Source organism: Nannospalax galili, unplaced genomic scaffold (assembly GCF_000622305.1).
Source record: "Nannospalax galili isolate Female #2095 unplaced genomic scaffold, S.galili_v1.0 scaffold406, whole genome shotgun sequence".
NCBI lineage: Eukaryota > Metazoa > Chordata > Mammalia > Rodentia > Spalacidae > Nannospalax > Nannospalax galili.
Genome location: NW_008357033.1, coordinates 8,297,309 through 8,303,308, shown reverse-complemented (window position 1 = coordinate 8,303,308; position 6,000 = coordinate 8,297,309). Strand labels below are relative to the sequence as shown.

Genomic DNA, 6,000 nt, shown 5'->3' with positions numbered 1-6,000 from the left:
AGCCACTTGAGTGCGAGAGTGGAGAAGAGAGAAGAGGAAGCTGGAGCTCAGAGAGGGGAAGACCTTACTGAAGGTCACACAGCGCCACCTTGGGCTCAGGCAGGCTGATGTGGAAAATCAGCTCCTGGACCTGCTCATTCAAATAAGGACAAGAATAAAGGGACACTCTCCATGTCCATTTAAAAATAGTCACATTTGCTGACACTCGCTTGGCACTTCCTAGGTGCCTGGTGCCGTGTTCCCGGGGCTTTACACTGTTAACCTTGGATCCTCTCAGCAGCCAGAAGTGATAAGTTCCACTATTTTTATTTCCGTTTTACAGATGAGGAAACCAAGATACAGAAAGTCTGAGGAACTTGCCCGAGGTCACACAGCTCCAGCCGGGCAGGAGCTCTTCCCAAACACAGCCTCAGGTGAGAGGCACGGATTGGTTCCTGTGCCTATTTCCACAGGAGCGCAGCCACGCTTGCAGACCTAGCTGTAAACTGGCTGGCGAAGACGCAGAGAAGGAGGAGTCAGGGACCTGGTTGCTGCTGTATCCCCAGGCCCATCCTGGGAGCCTAGGCAATATGCGGGAGAGGTGCGGTGGGGGCGGTAGTGGCTGTCAGGAGAGGAGCGAGTCAGGAGTCTGGGTCTCTTGCGCCTCATCACCCTCCCGGGCAGCCTGAGCCGTACCACTCCCCGCACCAGCATGCAGATGGAGCGTTCGCAGCTCCACATGAGGATGTATGCGCGCGCTCGGCTCGGCGAGCTCGGGCTCTTTGTGTGTCCGAACCCGTGCGCGCGTGCGTGCATGCATATATGCTTGTGTGTGTGCGCGCGCGCGCTCGCGTGTGTGTGTGTGTGTGTGTGTGTGTGTGTGTGTGTGTGGGTTCTTAAAATAGGATTCCAAGGAATAAATGGACAGAAATGGCTTATGAATGTTGCAAGCTCTCTACTCAACTATTCTGGACTCTTTGCTAGGTTCTAGGATGCATTTGTGTTTGGCAGTGTGATAGTAAGAGTAATGCTAGATATGCCAATGCAGACACTTGCTTTTAGAGTTAGACTATGCATCTCATCAGCTGTAGAAAAACGTACTTCTTTCTCTGGAATTTTGAGGCTAGAGCAGAGGCATTTTGCTTTTTGAGTGTGTGTGTGTGTGTGTGTGTGTGTGTGTGTGTGTGTACACAAGCACATGCGCATACACATGTGTGTCATTGTGAGCATGTAGAGACCAGAGATTGATGGTGGGTGCCTTCCTCATTTGGTCTCCACTTTAGTATTTGAGACAGTCTTTTACTGCACCTGGAGCTCACCGATTCAGCTAGACTGTTTGGTCAGCAAGCCCCAGGGGTCTGCCTGTCTCCATATCCCCAGCACTGAGATCACAGGCAGTTGAAGGAAGCTTTGACGTTGCATGACACATGCATGTAGATGTCAGAGAACATTTGTAGGCGTCAGTTCTCTCCTTTCACATGTGGGTTCCAGAGATTAAACTCAGGTTTCAGGCCTGCAGCAAGCACCTTTACCCACTACGCCATCGCGTTGGCCCCCAAAAGACAAGCAATTATTGGCATAGCATGTATTTTATGTCCTGTGTCCTGCAGTGATCTTTGAGATTTTTCTGGAATTTAAGGACTTTCTATGACATTTCCTCTAGCTGATAAGGACATTTTCATTTTCATGTTTTTTTTTCTAATATGTCAGAATAATGAGATTCTTTATTAAGCTCTCAGTTATCGATTTTTCTGGGGGTAAAAGGGATTAGGAAGATAGATGGAGTGATTTTAAACTATAAGTGATGGTTAATTTTTAAAGCTAGGCTGCACTGGTACAGAATGCTTCAGATGGATAGAACAGAAGTCCTGATGCCGTCCCAAACACATGTAAGACTGCAGATGTGACAAGGGTGGCACTTCAGCAGATGGGGTTGACAATTGTTAGTAGAAACTGTAGGGAAGAGGTAGAAACATGTAAATGAGCAAATGCTAATTAAGCCAGGTACGGAGGCTTACTTGTTTGAGGCAGGAGGATTGCTGTGAATTTGAGGCTAAGTGGGCTGCAGAGAGACCCTGTCTCAAGAAACAGAAAAAGAAAAAATGTAAAAGCATAGCATGTAGCGCGCGCGCGCTCGTGTGTGTGTGTGTGTGTGTGTGTGTGTGTGTGTGTGTCCACGTGTGGGCGGAGCTGGGCATCCAGACCCCGCCTCAGGCCCCACCCCCGGCCCGGCCAAGCTGGTATTTTTCCACCCAGCAGGATGGGTGATGCGGAGAGCTGCCTGTTCAGACAACAGACACGCGAGGTCAGGAAGAAGCCGCTTATAAATTACCGCTTCCTCCGCGCCGCCGCCAGCACCGAGCTCCGGGCCCTGGCTGCAGCCGAGCTCCTCCAACCGGTGCCCATCACCCAGAGTCGCGAGCCCCGGGGCACCCTCCGCCAGCCTGACCCCGAGCCCCGCGCAGCCGACTGGGCGCAGCGCCGCGTCCACTCAGGTACCCAGGGCGCACGGGCCGCGACTGCAGCCCCCTCCCCGGGTCGCGCTCTGCTACCTCCCGGCGACTCCCAGGTCTGGCTTCCCCGCCTAGTGCCGGATCCAGAGCCCCCTTCGCCACCGAGGGAGGGACCGAGAATCCCCTGCTCAGTCCGGTTGGCCAGGGCTGTATTGTTTCCCTAGCTAGAGGGGGCTCCGGCTGCGGGTGCGGTGGCAGGTGTGTGTGTGTGTGTGTGTGTGTGTGTGTGTGTGTGTGTGTGTGTGTCTATGTCTCACGGGGTATCTCCTTGTCCCTGTATGTCTGTGTTTCTGAGGGTGGCGGTCTCTCCTTCCTAGGCAGCGTGCACATGTGCGCCCCAGGGTGTGTGGTGTTCCCCCGAGTCCAGGGCTGCCTGTGTGTGCCATACCTGTGTGGTGTGCCTGGCTCTCCCGTGTGCGCTCTTACGTATCCCCGTATGTGCCTTGCCTGTGTGGACCTCTACATGTGGCTGTGTCTCCGGATCCCCGGCCGTGGGCACGTGTGGGTCCCAGAGTGTGGCTGTATCTCTAGGTCTCTGGTTGTGGGCAAGATGGGTGTCTTCGGCTGTACCTGAGAGGACATCTCTGGTCTCCAGAGGGTGGAATGACCAGTACTGGTCCTCCAGGGCATTTGGGAGAGGTGAAAGGGTGGTGTGGCTCCAGATACTGTCCAGTGTGGCTCACAGGTGGCAGTGACAGCTTCCCCCAGGCCTGAACGGCAGGATTGGGGCCCGGAGGGACAGTCAGGGGGCAATGGCCAGTGGGCAGGGCCGCCAGGACACATCTTCCTCTAGACTTCTCCCCTTCCCTCTGTGGGTTCCTCTTTTGGGTGGGAGGTTCTGGTTGTCTCCCATTGGGGAAGCCACAGAGGGGAGCAATTCTCACTGACAGCACCAAAGCCTCAGCCTAGACCAGCCTGACTGCCAGGAGGAGTTGCAGGAAGGAGGCGTGTGTGCTCAGCAGGGCCACCAGCATGGCTATTTTGGTCACTGTGTGGCCTCTGCCAGATCCGGGCCTCCCCCAGGACCAGCCCTAAAGGTTTGGGAGGCAACTTGGGGGCCCCAGTTTCCTGCCTGGGGGCATAAATCACCTCAGTGACTGCCCAGGCACTTGACGACCCCCCCCCCCACTGCAGTTGGGTGGCGCGTGGCTCCATTTGGATGTCAGTAAATTGGCCTCCAATTTGGCACAGCTGGCATTCAAATAAATGTCATGGAGATCTTTTTTAAATAAAAAAATTTTTTTTTGTTGGCTGGTAGGGAGGGGATCTCACCCAGAGCTTCTAAGCCAGGAGTTTATTTTTATGAGAGAGCTGGTGAGCGCTTAGCAACCGCCTGCCTGCCTCCCTCTCCACCAGGGAGTCATCGGGGAGTGGGGGTTGGAGGGGAGGTGTTTTGGCAAGATGGTAGTAGGTGGCTGGAGGAGACCTGAAGCACCAGCTGAGAATCCCCAATAGGGTGGGATTGGCAGAATGGCTGAAGAATGTCTTAGACTTTGGCCCAGCCACCCAGTTCACCTTGGGCAATGGTTCTTGGCCTCAATTTCTCCACCTGTAAAATGGGTGGGGGTGGGGTATACTGCCCATTGGATATGTAAACCAGGAATTCAGGAGTGAGGAGCTTGTCTCTAGGAAACTGAGTGTGCTCCCTCTTAATGGTGACCTTGGGTAGTTCTCTGAGCTTGGGCTTGGCTGTCCAGATGACAAGGACGCCAAGGCCAGCCTCGCCTTGCCCTTGAGGGGATTGAGGGAGATGAGGCTGAATAAGCTTGCAGTAAGCTGTAAAGCCAGGCTCGGCTCTAGAGCTGCCGATTAGAGGGTGTCACGAGGTCTTGGGTCACTGTGGTATGTGGCAAGGGCTGTGGTGCAGTCCAGAGTGTGCCTTTTGTCCTTTGGGAATACCCTTGTCCTGCATATAGAGCAGTTGTGGCCAGTCTCCCAGACATTCTCCCCTCTGTGACTGAGCCACTTCTGTTTGACAGAATCTGGAGGCTCAGGGGTGTGTGTGTGGAACCCATTTCACAGGTGGGACAGTTGAGAGCTGCCTAGGAGATTGCCTTGTCGGACAGTATGGAATCGGGCTTCCCACCATCTGTGAGTTTTGGCTGCACAGAGCTTAGGCTATGGATTTTCTGGGGAGATGAAGTTGGACTAGGTTGTAGAGAAAATGGGAGACAAATGTGTTCCAGTCCATGGGTCTAGAGAATGAGTGAGAGTGAGGAGGCGGGAGCTGATATCTCATATACCCCCTCTTCCTTCTCTGTGCTCTCTCGGGGAACCCTCTACCATTCTTACAGTAGGTGTTGTTCCCACACACCAGGCAGCCTGGGCTCTGGGTTCCCTGTTTTCTAACCTCAACTTGTCAAAGGTTTGGCAAGCTGCAGTTCTCCGAAAGTTTCCAAAGTGTTCTCAAATGATGTTCGTGAGTCACTGAGCGCATTCCTGGATACAGGAAAGAGCTGTAAATCACAAGGACTCCCCAGAATGCCATTTAGTCACTGCTTGGTGGGGTGGGGGGATGGAAACTGAGGCTGGCCTGGAACCCCCCCAGGTTGGCTGATTTTCACCTCCTTGGCTGTCGTGAATGAAAGGCAGGCTCTTTGGGGCTGCAGCCCATTTTTTGCTGTTTGCCAACCTGCCCCAGTCAAAGAGGTTGTTAGAGTTTATGTGTGTAGAGGAGCAGTGGCTCTGGAATTGTCTGGGTTGCCTTGGGGATGCCTTCACCTTCGAGTGAAAACTAGGGCTCATTCTTAATGTGCCTTAGTTGGTCTGGTCAACCCCAGCAAGCATTGGATTGGGACAGAATGTTTGCTTTTGAGGACTTGATAGCCTGGAGGGAAAGAGGAGTGGGTGCAAAGACCACTGCCATTCTCTGGGAAACCATGAGGAAGGAAGACCCAGTATACTTGGAAAGGTAGAGGTGATGTTGTCTTCTCTGGCTGGAGAAGAAGGACAGGCTGGCCTTGCAGGCAGGGGCACAGCTTGTACAAAGGTAGAAATAACCAAGAGTGTCTGCAGATCATAGCGAGGCCATGGATGGATCTGGCCAGAGCCAGATGGTGGAGGGCCACAAGTGCCAGATAAATGGGTATGGGGCCTTATCAGGACTCTTAACAGAAAGAGAAATAGGTAAGGACAGGGTCTGGGGATGGTAGGGCAGGAGACAAGCCTGGAGCCTTGAAGACCCCTGATGGTGAGTAAGAGCTGGGCTGGGCTCCAGAGTTTGAGAGTGACCACTGCTGGCCTGCCATTGAACAGGGCACAAGGCATTTTCTGTGCCAGCAAATCTGGCCCTAAGCTCTTTCTGTAAACACGGGTGAAGTCTGGATGCTCCCACATCCCTGGAGCATGCAGACTTAGTGTCTTTAGGGTGAATTATGGATAGGGCTGGGTGGGGGTTTCCCTTTCTACCGTGGGTCATTGGCGTCTTTGGAAACTTGAGCTGAGGCTGGGCTTAGGGGGGTGGGTGTGGGGAGGCTGGGAGATAGGAATTGTTTTGTTTTGTTTCGTT

The 6,000-nt window shown here is 53.5% G+C and overlaps 1 protein-coding gene across 3 annotated transcripts in view; it reads left to right on the top strand.

Annotated features, from left to right (window-relative positions):
- The first annotated feature begins 354 nt into the window (after nt 1–354).
- Nucleotides 355–6,000, top strand: part of Slc6a6 (solute carrier family 6 member 6) — an 84,831-nt gene continuing 79,185 nt past the window's right edge. For 2 of the 3 annotated variants that reach the window (XM_008854936.3, XM_029557031.1), the window contains exon 1: nt 2,225–2,474. The gene's annotated coding sequence lies outside the window, so the exon portion shown is untranslated. Of the gene's footprint in view, nt 414–2,224; nt 2,475–6,000 lie in introns of those variants that run through there. The other variant, XM_029557030.1, reaches the window with a different exon arrangement.